Source organism: Phascolarctos cinereus, unplaced genomic scaffold, assembly GCF_003287225.1.
Source record: "Phascolarctos cinereus isolate Bilbo 61053 unplaced genomic scaffold, phaCin_HiC Scaffold_7;HRSCAF=346, whole genome shotgun sequence".
Taxonomy (NCBI): Eukaryota; Metazoa; Chordata; class Mammalia; order Diprotodontia; family Phascolarctidae; genus Phascolarctos; species Phascolarctos cinereus.
Genome location: NW_027556180.1, coordinates 149935940 through 149950956, shown reverse-complemented (window position 1 = coordinate 149950956; position 15017 = coordinate 149935940). Strand labels below are relative to the sequence as shown.

Sequence of the window (15017 nt, the reverse complement as noted above, 5' to 3'; positions counted from 1 at the left end):
CTTTGAATTTTTGAACACTATTTACAGGGGGAGGTACTGAGGGAGGAATTGAGCACTGGACCAAGTGTCTGGAGTACCTGAGTTCAATTTCTCCTTCAGATATTTAATAGCTGTGTGTGATCCTCGACAAGTCACTTAATCTCTCTAAGTCTCAGTTTTCTCATCTGTAAAAAGGGGATAATAATAGCACCTACATTACAGGGTTGTTGTGAGATACTATGTACAAAATAATTTTCAAAGCTTAAAATGCCCTATAAATACTCTACACCTCTGAATGGAGGGAAGAGTCATGGGTCCCCAAAACCTCTATTGAACCAGTTCTGATTTAACATGACTAAGGCTCCTTTCACCATCTTGTTCATTCTTCTCCGGATAGGTAGTCAGCAGCCCACATAAAGCGTGGTGTCCATACTGGTACAGTGTGTGCATTACTATGGATTTTTTCTAGCACTGCTCGTTGGCCTCTCTTGTACTCATTCAATGTCCAAGTCTTATTGCATGCCTAACACTACAGGGACTGTGATGGTTATAGAAGTAGAGAACATATCCCTGCCTCCTCCTCCCTCTCCCCACTCTTCTCCCACCCCCAAGTTTACTTTGTGGGAACAGGAAGCTGTACATATAAAAAGATAATGCAAGGAAATATAAAATTCACATGTGAGATTGTGTAATGTAGTCCCTGTGTAGGAATGAAATCAATCAATAAACATTTTTGTTTTTTGAAATTGGAACTTTACTTTTTATGTTTAGAGGCCAAATAAGAATCTGGGCTAGAGCTTAGAACAAGATGAGAACCAGTTCTATAGATGAATCTTTAACTGCCAGGAGACAAAAGCGATGGTGGTAGGCCCAGTCACTCGATGGCTGAAACTTCATTTAACATTGTCTTAACATGGGGGAAAGGTGAATGAATCCCTGGGGCTTAGTCTTTCCCATAAGCATAGTCACTGTCACAGTCATAAAGATAGCCCCAGGGCAGAAGAGGTGGTATCATTCAAGGTAGTTAAGTTGGATCACTTCTGAAATGCCATTGCAGGAATCTTACCTTCTACCTTGAGCTGTGTAAAGACCTGAGCTGCTTGAGGAAAGTTCCAATTATTGTCCTGTAGGCATTTCTGTGACCATTCCAGATTCATTCCAGATTGGGCAGAAAAAGATTGTGGCATGTCTTGTTCTTGAGAAATAGTGTGTGTGGTGCAGGAGGAGGGTATAGGTAGTGGCGCTGGTGTGGCAAAAGCGTGGTGGATTTCTTCTGAGTTGGCATTCCTTAAAAATAGCTCATCATTCACCATATACATCCTGTTACTGTTATTCGAGGGGATGGCAATGAATAATACCCTGGTGAATGCTCTGATGGTATCTTTAGATGTTTCATTTACCTCATTAAAGACTCCATGTACAGAAAAACATAGCAATGTCTCTGTCTGGGCACAGACATCTACCACAAAGGAATTCAGATCATGCTGAGTCTTTGGCAGTTCATTGAGGAAAGCAACAACACTGAGGCGGGAGTGTTTCAGAAGTCAAAACCCAAGGCTGGGCTCTTTAAGTCTTTTCATATTCCTGTTGTCTTTCATATATTCATTCAAATTATACTGAGATGCACTTTGAAGGCTTAAGGAACAGCAGGCTCCCTCATGGTAGGCATCAAGCAGTCCCTGCCTGTTCCCAGTGTCTTACCCAGAATAATACTGTTGTAGGAAGTAGGTGACTACATCCTTCACGGTCTCTGATCAAAAGTAGCTGCCCTAGCAGCTAGGTAGCACAGTGGGCGTTGCAAAGTCAAAGGCAATCGGTTGAAGCAGTTCCTAGCCATCTAGACTTAGCAACCATTCTGGATGGCACTAAGATAGGAGGAGAGATCTGGAAAGGTCTTACATAGGGGATTTCCCTCTAGCCATAGTTCATCCAACTTTAATCCCTTCACTTTATCCAATTCCCATTCTGATTTTAACTCTTTGCCTGAGAGGTTGAGGGTTTTGAGATTAGGTGCCTTCAGGCATCTCTGAACAGTCATCTAGTTTGTAAAGTCTGTTATTACTCAGATTCAATGATAGCAGCTCCGGGATGTTTTCCTCAGTGATCTGAACTATTGCCATCATAGAAAGTTTTCGATTCAAAACGGCATCCACATTCTGAGCCACCAGGTCCGGAGGAGAACGAAGGCCCTTTAGGTCAAGGGACTTCTGGAAACTATCATATCTCTTGGTGACGATACCCTTCAGCTCTTCCACCCGATCAGGCTTCAATTCATTCTGTACCGAATACGGTGGGTTTGATTTATTAATTATAATTGCGATCCTGCGGTTATTATCGTCTATAATATTATTGTTAACAGCTTTCAGGGCAGAAGTAGTTCGGGCATTCTCCACAAAAAAAAAAAATGGGCCATGTTATTTTCACAGTAAAATTCAATCGGGTTAAAGTGAACGCTGCATTTGTCCTGAATCGTACCCAAAAGCCACGTTTTGTCATGCTTTTTGCCATTGGGAATGGTGATCTTGAGTCACTGCTTTGCAGGTGGGTTCAGGTTGGAAATGGTTACCCCTCTCTCCGGTGAAGGGCTCTCTAGATCTGCCGTCTTCATCGTTGCTTGGGTTCGGCATCCGCCCTGCTCCCACCATTTTTCTGTCCTGAACTGGTACGTGTGCGGGGAGTACCTATATCGGAGAGCCTCTTGGCCTTCATCACATTCGTCCCAGACAGTGCTGGAGGTTCAGCCCGAGCCTCGGCTCCTTGAGCCCCACTTGGCTTCGGGTAACCCCCCTGGCCTTTCTTTTGTCTTGTCGGCCCATTGCTTTCACTGCTGTCGCTAGCACCCGCTGGCTCATGCTCACCGTAAGGCTTGTTGGATTTACATTTGAACTTGCCCGTGCCTTTGTTCTGGTCAGACATGGTGGAGCAGGATGGGCACAGGACCGATTAGGACTTGTCTCGACCCAATCTCCCCTTAGGCCCGGGGAGAGGGAGCCACGGTTCAACCTCCGACTCTTGGGGCCACCGTGCCTGTGCCTCAATAAACATTTGTTAAGCACCTGCTACATACCAGGCACTGTGCTAAGCTCAGTGGCTACAAAAAGAGGAAAAAGATGCCTGCCCTCAAGGAATTCACAATTTAATGGGAGAGACAACATACACACAGATATATACTAACAAGCCATATGTAGGATAAATAGGAAATAATTAACCGAGGGAAGACACTAAAATTAAGAGGAGTTTAAAAGCTTCCTGTAGAAGATGAGATTTTTAGTTGAGACTTAAAGGAAGCCAGGAAGATCAGTAGGCAGAAATAAGGAGGAAGAACATTCCAGTATGGGGGACACCCAGAGAAAATGCCCAGAATCTGAAATGTCTGAAATGCCCTCACTCCTCACCTCTGCCTCTTAGAAGTCTTGGCTTCCTTCTCAACTTGACTCAAATGCCATCTTTTGTAGGAGGACTTTCCAGGTTACCCCAGATGCTCGAATCTTTTTATCTAAGGGTACCTTCCTCTTACTTTGTATGTGTCTTCTATATATCTAAGTATTTTACATGTTGTGTCAGTCATTGGAAAGTAAGCTCCCTGAAGAACAGGGATTGTTTTTGCCTTTTAAAATTTTTTTTTCTTTTTTTAAAAATTCCCAGCACTTAGTGCAACTCAGTGTCTGGTACATGGTGATTATAGCAAGATGTGATTGTAAGATCTGAAAAGCCTTCATGAATCTAGTCTGTGTTATATTTGCATTTAATTGGCTTACCTGGTGATTGTCATACTTGATAACTGTCCTGTGTTTTTTATAACACTTTGATATACATTATATATTTGATATGTATATTAATTTTATATTTATATTATACATTTGATATGCACATCAAGTATATATTATATTTATATTATATATCTTATATATACCATTTGATATGTACCATATATTATTTTATAAATTATAAATTTTATATATACTATTTGATATGCACAATATATATGATTTTTATATATTTGATATATACCATATATATGATTTTAATATATTATATATTTTATACCAAATATTATATATTTGATAGCCCCCAAAGCTAGCCTGACTTGAGGGTATCAAAACACATAAGAAAGAGCATTTCATATTGAATTATTTTTTTACCCTCAGGGCAGTTATAACCTATACCACAAATAGATCACCCATAACAACAGTTGCATAGTTGTCATTTAGCAATTGCCCCTTTGTGCCTTTGCCCTTCCTCCCTCCCGTTTCTGCTTAGATCACGTCATGGCTTTGGCTGGTGCCCTTTGGAGCACAGCAGAGACAGGCCAGCAAGAGCCCCATCCATCCTCCTTCTTTTCATGTGTCTCATGGGATGGACAGGCCTAGATGGGTCATCATCTCCATGGAAGATCTTATTATATTGCCTTTCCACTCTAACCCACCTCTGTTCTAAATTTCGCTCTCAATGGAGCATCACTATCCTTCTAGCCATCCAGTCTTACAAATATGTTGTCATCCTTATCTCATTTTTACCCACCTCACATATGCAAGAACACAGCCCGCAGGAGGTGGTGGCACCCTTCCTGTTATTCCAGGAGATCCCCAATAAGACTCAAGTTTAAAAGTCACAGTCCTAAATGACCATTGGGCCAGAGAAGTTATGCAGGTTATCTTAGGCAGGCCATATCATCATTGCATTGTTAGCCCCACAAGGCAGAACCCCAGACACTGGAGAGGTTTCAAGCAGAACTGAAATATAGAAGGCATTATAGGAAGAGGGAAAAGGCAGACACAACAAACAATTCTCCTGGCCAGGAGAGACATACCTAAATCTAGGGCATCTCCCAGGGAGCCCAAAGAATGTAGCCACACCTTTGGGAAGGCCCAGAGGCTTAGCTGCCTGTATCTCTTTGTCTGGTATTTCTGTTTCTCTCTGTGAAAACAAGTGAATCTGCCATGGAGTTGACACTCTAAATCAGGGGTGGGAACCTTCCCTTTGACTGAATCAGACTTTACTTGGGAACCTGTGGCTTTGAGGCCACATGTGGCACTCTAGGAACTCAAGTGCAGCCCTTTGACATTGTCTAAATACTGGCAGCAGGCACTACTCTGCCTTCTCGTTCAGTCTTCTAGTATAAACTATCCTTTAATGATCATATTTGTGAAGCCATGTAAGATGGTTGTGGTTAGCTCTACTGGTCAGTATAGTCCTTGTGCTTATGTGCAAAAGACCATCATAGAAATAATTGCAGCTTATGTTACAGAGGAGGAAGAGGTTGAGAAATTCTATTAAAAATTCCAGAAGACCTTTCAGATTAAACCACTATATACTTTGGACTTCAATGTGAAGGTGAAAATAGGAGACGATCGTGAGAAATGTATTAGGAAATATAGACTAGGCATGAGGAATAAGGAATGAGAGAGGCCAAAGATAGCACAGAAGCTTTGTGTTGTAATCGTGGCCATCCTTTCTGGGGAGCATGCCTGGGATTAAGCCCCTTCTGGTGAGATAATCGCGCTAGCAACATGGTGGATAAAGCCTGGGCTTGGAGTCAGGAAGTCCTGAGTTCATATCTGGTCTCAAACACTGCCTAGCTGTGTGACCTTGGGCAGGTCACTCAGTCTCTGCTTCAGTTTCCTCAGTTGTAAAACGGATATAATAACAGCACCTCATTCCTAGGTTGTTGTGAGGACCAAGTTACATCAAATTTGTGAAGAGTTTAGTCCAGCGCCTCTTCACATAGCAGATGTTTGATAAATGCTTGTTTCCCTCCTCCTTTCCTTCTTCCTCTTTTCCTCCCTCCCCCTTCTTTCTTCCCTCCTCCTCTCTCCTTCTTCCTCCCTCCCCCTTCCTTCTTCCTTCTTCCTCTCTTCTCATTCCTCCCTCCCCCTCCCCTCTCTTCCTTCTTCCCCCTTCTACTTTCCTCCTTCCTCCCTCCCTCTCCTCTCTCTCCCTCTTCCTTCTATCCCTTTCTCCTTCCTTCTATAATTAAAGGATACGTGCAGCTAGAAGCCTCTGATTGTTTTCTGTTTGTCACCTTTTCTTCCACTCTTTGATAGGATCTGGGGGACTAAGTCAAAGGGGATTGGCATCTGAGCAGCAGGAGTTGCCCACCTGATAGACTTAAAAGGGAGAGACATTTTCTGTACTTAGGCTTTTCTTTCTCTTTTCTGAACATGTGACTTGGCATTTAGACATCTTTCTGACTGCCTCCACTACAACCCTCCTGGCATGCCGAAAGCAGGAAAATGTGTACTTTAGGTAAGCCTGAAATTGGATCTCAGAAGCCCTAGCTACATATCTATTTTGTGTTTGTTTGTTTTTTTCCTGAGCACAGGTGATAAGTGATTCCGAGAGGGGATGTTTTGAGCCTGATGGATGCCTCCAGTATTTGGGAGTCCTGGGTTCCTTAGTCAGTGTCAGCTTGGAGGGGAAGGTGACTTCTAATTTAAAAAAAAATTTTTTTTTTTTTGGGGGGAGAAGGTGACTTCTAAGTGGATGAGCCCAAATCATGCCTTGGCTCACCAGGAGATATAGGCCTTGAAAGAGTAGTTCAGATGGTGCAGTGACCAAGTGAAGGGGAAATGCCTGTTCAACAGTACCATGAAATGTGTCATATTTTAATGTTAATTGTATTTTAACAGATAGGAAATGATTCATTACCAATGTGGGTGTCATTTGAATCAGCTGTCTCTTTCTAGTCAGACCACAAACTTGTCAGAGCAAAGATAAAAGTGAATACAAAGCTAGAAGAATAAAGTGAGAAAAAAAATTATATACAATTGATATGATTCAATCCTGACCTATTTAAATAATGTTAATTAAAAATGGGTAATGGATGGAAAAAAGGACATAGACTATAATAATTTCATAGGAAACTTAAATGATATAAATTAATGGACCTAATAAGAGAACTGAAAATGCCTCAAAAACACCTTAGTTTGTAAACATTAAACTTATTTGCCAAGTGAAGGCAGATGGAAGCTAAAGACAATATTGATTTTGAATATAAACTCATTTTAAAAATTCTACAGAGAAGACTGATAAAAGATTATGAGCAGTATAATCTCAAAAAACAAAGAGTGAGATGCCATAAAGCCAGTTTAAATAAAGCTTGGCAAAATACCCAATTAAACAAAGAGGCATTTAAGGATTAAAATGGATTGAGCATAACAAACTGAAAAACACTGGAAAAAGTATGCCAAGATTTTTTATAACTAACTTCTTTAAACATCAAGAACTCATATTCTAACATCACTGTTCCACATGTATTTATAGAGGAGAGAGAAATGGCACTGAAGAGAACAAAGATGGGAGAAGCTAGATTAAGTATACATAAACAGAGAAGATCAATGTTGGAAGTTACATAATTATGAGAGGGCTAAGGAACTAATTCTTAAGGTACTTAAGGAATTTGAAAACGCCAAAGTGTGGAAAAAACATTGGACCTTATTAATATTGGAAAAAAGGAAAGTGATGACATCAGTTATCAACCTACATTCTTACTCTCTATATCAAATTTTTATGAAAAATTATCTCTATGTGCATCAAGGTCATCCTCAGTGAGACCATTAGTAGAGCATAGGTAGACTTTTCCCCTCAATATTACACAGTACAGCACATCATTACTATCATACCATAGATGGATATCTAGAAAATATAAAATTCTACTGTTCTTATTGTTTGTTGGTTATTTAAAAAGCATTTTTTTGTTGAACGAAATGTCACCTTAAAGGTTTTCTTTTATATATATAAATATATATGTATGTATATATGTATATAAAAATATATGTGTATGTATACATATATGTATGTATATATATGTATATAAAACTTTTTTTAACCTAGCCTAGCCCTCCATTGTCTTACCTCCCTATGGCCCCCAGCCATTTCCCACACTTAATCCTATCTAGGCTCCATTCTCCCTTAGTCATGTAGTCCAGGTCCCAGACGTTCTATTCACCCCAGCTTACTGGCCACTCCCTCCCACAGTCTTTCCATATATGAGGTCCATCTTGTCTCTATTAAGGTGCTCAGATTCTTATACTCTAGTCACTGCTTAGATTTTTACAGTCTAGCCGATGGCTCTGTAATGTTCAGATTCCTTGAGAGTCTGGCCAATATGGTGGATCATTAATAAACCTTGTCTTTGGCTGAAAGAAGGCTTGGGTTGAATTCTTTCAGGCAGGAACTGCGTGTTCTGATTTTGGAGCCCCAGCACCCCTAAACCTCTAGACCTCATTAACTTCATCCTGTTTGCCTCAGTTTCCTCCCCTGTAAAATGAGCTAGAGAAGGACATGGCAAACCATTCCAGTATCTCTGCCAAGAAAACCCCAAATGGGATCACAAAGGTTTGGACATGACTGAACAACAACAAAAATGAGGCAAAAAATGAGGCAAAAAACGAGGCCCAGATCCACCTGGCCTAGGGGCTCAGGCTGTGGGTCTAGACCCAGGAGATGCCCAGAAGGGGTGAGGTAAAGATCTGGGCACTGCCCTTCTCTTTCAATCAATTCTCCAGCCTGGGAGATTGCAACACCAGGAGCCTCTTCTCTGGCCTCCCAGCACCTGCCTGCCCAGGAGCCAAGGCCCCACCCCTTTGAATTAAAGGTTTTCTTTCAATAAGATGTTTCCCATTCCTATGTCAAAACTATGTCATAATTCTTCAAAAGATGTAAATCTTGGGGCATCTAGGTGGCGCAGTGGATAGAGCACTGGCCCTGGAGTCAGGAGGACCTGAGTTCAAATCCGGCCTCAGACATATAACACTTACTAGCTGTGTGACCCTGGGCAAGTCACTTAACCCCATTGCCTAGCCAAAACAAACAAACAAACAAACAAACAAAAAAACAAAAGGTGTAAACCTTGTCTGAAGACCCTTTGAACAAAAATACCAGGAAACCCTAAGACAAAGATATATGCTTGCTACAAGTGTTAGCCACTATGATAGAGAGGACAGTACCCAAGTTGAAGAGGATTCCCTATAGATGTTGAGATCCTTCAGATGTTGCTGTTTGCACCCTGCTAGTTGTATCAAACTCTGGAACATGGTGCAGGGGTGGGGAGCCTGTGGCCTTGAGACCACATGTGGTCCTCTAGGTCCTCAAGTGCGGCCTTTTGACTGAATCCATCCTTCACAGAAAGAGTCCCTTTAATAAAAGAATTTGTTCAATAAAACTTGGACTCAGTCGAAAGGCCACACCCAAAGAACTAGGAGGCTACATGTGGCCTAAAGACCCTCTTGGGGATAGAGCCTTTCAAAAGATATCCCATACCACTCAAAAGAATTCAATTGAACTACCTATATAGGAAAAAAGAAATCTATGAGGAGTGTATACTGTACCCACCACGATATCTAATTAGACAGTATGATATCTGGGACATAGTACAAATGGACAGCAAGCTGAGCCTAAAATTAAACAGGAAATGAAAAGTAAGATATATTGCCTTCAAGAAACTGAAAAATCCTTTAATAACCCCAAACTTCTCTTAGAAAGAAAGGCCTTCAGTCATCCTGTCACATTGGTGGATCCTTGTGAGGAGACTGTTGGTGAGGAGGTATTGAGAAGGAACATAAGAACTCTAAGACTCATGAATCAGGCAGATTTTTATTCACAGATGTGAGGTTTTTACTCACAAATGCCAATGTGAGGCATCCAAGTGTGGAGCTCTTTACCCTATAGTCCCATGGGAACACAATGAAGGCTCAGGCGTATGATGGATGTGTACTCTGACTGGGGGCCAGATCTCCTGGGTCTCTGCTCTTACAGCTGATTGTTGTTGCTGGGCAGATCCACTGGGAATGAATGGGAGGGGGACTTTCAGGGCACTCAATCAGCAGGCAATTTACACTGCAACCCCCCTTTGATCAACCATAAGGGCATTGTGATTAGGCAAGTTTGATAACATTGCATGCATGGATTAAATAAAGTTTGCTAAGCTGATTATTTGCTAACCTTGCATTCATAACCCTAAATGTAGCTGACCACACCAGTTGTTAGGTATACAGGATTTTCCCAGCATATGGGCAGGTCAATCCATGGTCAAATATGGAATCACTTCTGTCAACTAGGGCTTAATAATAGGCCAGTTCTCACAATCCAATGGGACAGCCAGCGGGTACAGACAACAGTTGTATAGGATCAGTTGTTGTAGACGGATTGCAGCCTGGATCATTGGAAGGAAGATCCAAGAATACGAGATCATAGAATCACAGAATTTGAGAGCCGGTAGATCTGAGTAGCCTTCATGGAGGGGGAGCCCATCACCTCTTTGAGGCAATCAATTCCATTTTTTGACAGCTTTAATTTGTTAGGAGTATTTTTTCCTATATAAAGCATAAATGTGTCTCTTGGCAACATCCACCATTGCTCCTGTTTCTATCCTCTGGGGTCAAGTAGAATAGATATAACCTCTCCTCACAAACCCATTATTTAGGTATTAAATTTATAATAACATTTCTGAAAATATTAAAAATGCTCTTTAGCAACAATTATTATTAATACACCTTGCAGATCAGAAGTATTTAATAAAGACTCTTTGACTGAATCTTGAAATAAATAATAATTGGTTTGTTTTTCTTACGGGTGAGATTCGTTTGTATGATTTCTTTGATTGTGTTTAGTCTTAGTATTTGTACTTATAGAAAGATCTTTGTCTTCTTCATACCCCTAGTAGAAGGTATTAGGAGACTTGTGTCTTTCTTCTAGGCAACTGTTTCATAATGGAGAATGGATCAGTCGGAGTTAGGAATTCTAGAGTTCAAATCCTGCTTCTGACATATCCTTAATGTATCACCATGGATGACTTATTTAACTTCTCAAAGCCTCTGGCAACTCTCTAAAGTCTTAAATTATGAATGAGTTGCTGATATTCATTGGTAGAGGAAGCTGTCACATATGCAATTCCCTGTACCAGGTCTGAGACCATGTTTTTACCTCTTCTGCCCCTGCCTCCTGAAAAAAAACAAAACCTTAGCCTTATGATTTTTGACTGTCATCTAAGTTTGGTGGGAAAGGGAGGCCTGTTCATTACATGCTATATCATCTTATATACTTTATATATGAAATGTAAGCTTTCTGAGGGCAAAGACGGCTACATTTTTGTCTTTCTATGTCCCATCGCTTAATATAGTGTCTAGCACATAGCAAGCATTTGATAAATGTTGTGTTTAAAGAAATAAATGTTGATTAATTGCTAAATGAATCTACTCAATTCTCCAGTAGCTGTGTTGGTGAGTGTGTTGGTGTAGACAGAATGACTGTCTCTAAGGTTTTGTTTTTTTGTTTGTTTTTTTTTCCTTAAAAGGGAGAATTCTTCTCTTCCATGTCAGTGGTATAACTGCTCAGCCCTCACTTTCTCTGGATCTTATAGGCAACTGTGCAACATCTCCAGAATCATGATTGTAGGGTCACAGAAGAATAATCATTATATCCTCTCCACATCATTTCTGGAGTTTTCTTATCAGGAAATATAGAAAAACCTCATGGAGGTTATTTTATACCTGGAACAAAATCAGTGGAAGGGTCGAGGGAAGGGATTTACAAATGGAAGAACAGCTGGGTCCACGCTCTGAAAAATGTCACACTGTGAATTTGAAGAGAAAGCTGTTAATTCCCCAATCAAACAATGAAAAAAAAAAGATTACTGGTACTAAGGAAGATACATGTGAAATTTCTCACTAGTGGGAAGTCTATATAGCAACTGTAAAATATGTATATATTATCAGGTAGTCCTATCTTGTGAACACAAGTCCATCTCCAGCCCGCATTCAACTGAATCTTCCTCAAGAGAAAGAATTTAGAAGCAGGAGCTGTTGCACCACAGGGAGCAAGCTGCTGGAGGATTGGGCTGAAGGATGGCTACAGAGAGGATGCATTACCCTTCCCTTACCCTCATGTCAGCCCGCAGGAGTCACCTTGCCACAGTTATGGCTCTGCAGAAAGTTGATGGATGGTTGGTACATAGGTCAGTGACCATAGGTCTGGGATTCTGGACTGGAGGAAAATATGAAATCATCTCAGGGCTTGAAGCTGGTAAAGGATGAGAATATTCTGTTCTCATCAGTGCATTTCCAGGAAAGTGCCTATGAGAGCCTCGTGCAGATATAAACTATAAGTTTTGTGTAGTGGATAGAGTACTGGAATTGGAGGCAGAAAGACCCGAGTTTGAATTCTGCCTCAGATACTTATTAGTTAGGAAAGAAACAAGCAGACTTGCAGACTTGAAATAGTCCAACCACTCATTTCACTTTGACATCTTAGCTACATGATCCTGGGCAAATCACTTATGTTCTCTTAGCCTCAGTTTCCCCATCTGTAAAATGAGAGAGTTGGACTCACTGGACTTGAGGTCCCTTGTAGCTCTTTAGCTGTGCTCCTCTGAAAAAGGGGGATGGGGTGGTGGTCTTCATACAGTTGTTGTGAAGCTTAAGAGAAGCATGCCTTATGAACATTAAAATGCTAGGTAAATGTCACTTGCAATTATTTCTTCCATATTACCTGTATGACCTTGGGCAAGTCATTTAACTTCTCTTGGAGTTATTTCCTCATCTATGAAATGTGGAGGCTGGACTAGAGAAAAATCTAAAGCCCCTTCCAGCTTCAGGTCTATAATCCAATATGAAAAATGGCTACTTCTCTACAAATAAATTCATATATATATATATATATATACAAGTATATTTATATTCATATAAATAAATAAATAGCCTAGGAAATGGAGAACACAGGTTTGGAATTACAGCTTTGACACTTACGAGCTGCCTGACTTTAGCTAAGTCAGGTGACATCTTATGGCTTCAATTTCCTCATCTACACAATGAGGAGTCAGAATTGTCATTGTTTGTCCTTCATTCTTGAAGAGGACCAATGACATTAGGAAGGTGATGTCTTGACTTGCAAGCGAATTGCATTTAAGTGAGGCAGGGCTGTTCCATGGAAAGAGCTAGTATCGCCCAACTGGAACCGGCCAGTTGGGTCCCCAGTGGGGCAGCTATTACTACTCACAGATTCTCTAAAGAAACTTGAACCAGGAGTGTTGTGAGGCTGAAATGAAATAATAAATATAATGCACTTTGCAAACTTTAAAGTGGAGCGGCTACGTGGTGTAGTGGATAGAGTGAGGGACCTGGAGTGAGGAAGATTCATCTTCATGATGTCCAAATCTGGCCTCAGACACTTACTAGCTGTGTGACCCTGGGTAAATCACTTAGCCCTGTTTGCCTCAGTTTCCTCATCTGTAAAATGAACTGCAGAAGGAAATGGCAAACTACTTCAGTATCTTTGCCAAAAACAAAAAAAGCAAGAAACCAACCCCAAATGGGGTCATGAAGAGTCACACACAACCTGAACAACAAACTTTAAAATGCTATAGAAATGCTAGTTATCATTATTATTATTATTAGCCTGCGGTTGCTAGGCTTCCAGTCTAATGACGACTTCATCCTACACTCTTGCTTAGATCAAGCAATATTTGTCAAAGCAATACAAGGGTGTGCTGGTAAATGTTTAATAACCAGGGTGTGTTTGTGTGTGTTGGGGCTGGAGGGAGAGGAGTGTATGAACATATACTTTGAAGTTTAATCTGCTTAATTAACACTTTTAAAAGTTTAGACAATTAGCAAAACAATAAATCAAACCCTAGGTCAGCTAAGTGGAGCCAACAGAGCTCAGGGCCTGGAGTCAGGAGGACTTGTAGTTAAAATCTGACCTCAGATGCTTACTAGCTGTGTGACCCTGGACAAGTCACTTAATCCTGTTTGCGTCAATTTCCTCAACTATAAAATGAGCTGGGGAAAGAAATAGTAAACCACTCCAGTATCTTTGTTAATAAAACGCCAAATGGGGTCACAAAGAGTTAGATGTGACTGAAATGACTGAACAACAGAAAGTAAATCAAGCCCTGATTTGTAAGGGATTGCTGATTTCTGAAGTATAAATCTCACCCTGAAAATTTAACAGTAACCAGGGAAACTGATTAGAGTTGGCTCCACCCCATTCCTTAAATCCAACTAATTTTTCTGATGAAGCATTGTATGTGTCTATGGATGTGATATATTATGATATATCATATATGTATATGATATATAGCATTGCATATATCTATGTCTCTATGCACTTTAACATTACCTCTTTAACTTAATTACACAACTCTGAGTTTGATAAATTCTTGTGACTTGAACGGATGTGTGAGAAATAATTCATTTGGACCCCTACTCTATTCCAATCAGTTTAATATTCTACACAAATCATATAGTGATAGGCTCTTATAGTGGGGTCTCAAACTTTGATGTAATGTTCACTACCAAGTTATGAGGCTCACTTGCACAACCACAAGAATGCTGATAAAGATATCTCTATCCTGTTTTACTCAAATTCCACGTCCAAACCCAGCGTGGGAGAATGCCTTGGAAAGTCCTTCAATTTATTTTTGTACCTCTGGACCATTTTCTCTTGTCCAACACGAGCAGGTGACCATGTTATGACTACTTAATCAGTGGAGATGCCACATGCTTCACTCAACTTGTGACATTCCCACCTCCCACCCCCACAAATATGACATTTTGGCCCTTGAGAGCAAGATCTATCAACCAATGAAAATCTGTATTTTGCCATGCCTCTTTTGCATATTTGGGTATCAAACCCTATGAAAACAAAGGCACGGAAGAATGGGGCATCTCAGATTGTGAGGAATATCTGAGGTCTACCTCATTAGAGGGGCCATGGACCCTTTAATGAAGTGCAGAGCTCTGCATCAGTCTCTTTTATTGTAGGTTGGACAATTTTAATACCCACAAATAAATGTTTAAGAGGAAGGCTTAAAGTCTTGGAAACAGCTTTGAAAAGGTTTGTCCTAAGATACATTAAATCAGAAAATTAGCTTTCTCCAAAATGTTTCTGTAGTTAGAAGAAAACCCTTTTCTAAAGTGGAAGATGGCTTTTATCTCTATAATACCTTGGACGTCGATCTGTGACTACTTAATTTTTCTACTATTTTCTATACATAAGTACCCAGTGATATGAAAGAACTCTTCAAAATCAGTGGTGATCAG

The 15017-nt window shown here is 40.5% G+C and overlaps 1 pseudogene; it reads right to left on the bottom strand.

The window, feature by feature from the left end:
• Positions 1-758: 758 nt before the first annotated feature.
• On the bottom strand, positions 759-2969 carry LOC144454843 (nuclear RNA export factor 1 pseudogene; annotated as a pseudogene).
• Positions 2970-15017: the final 12048 nt, after the last annotated feature.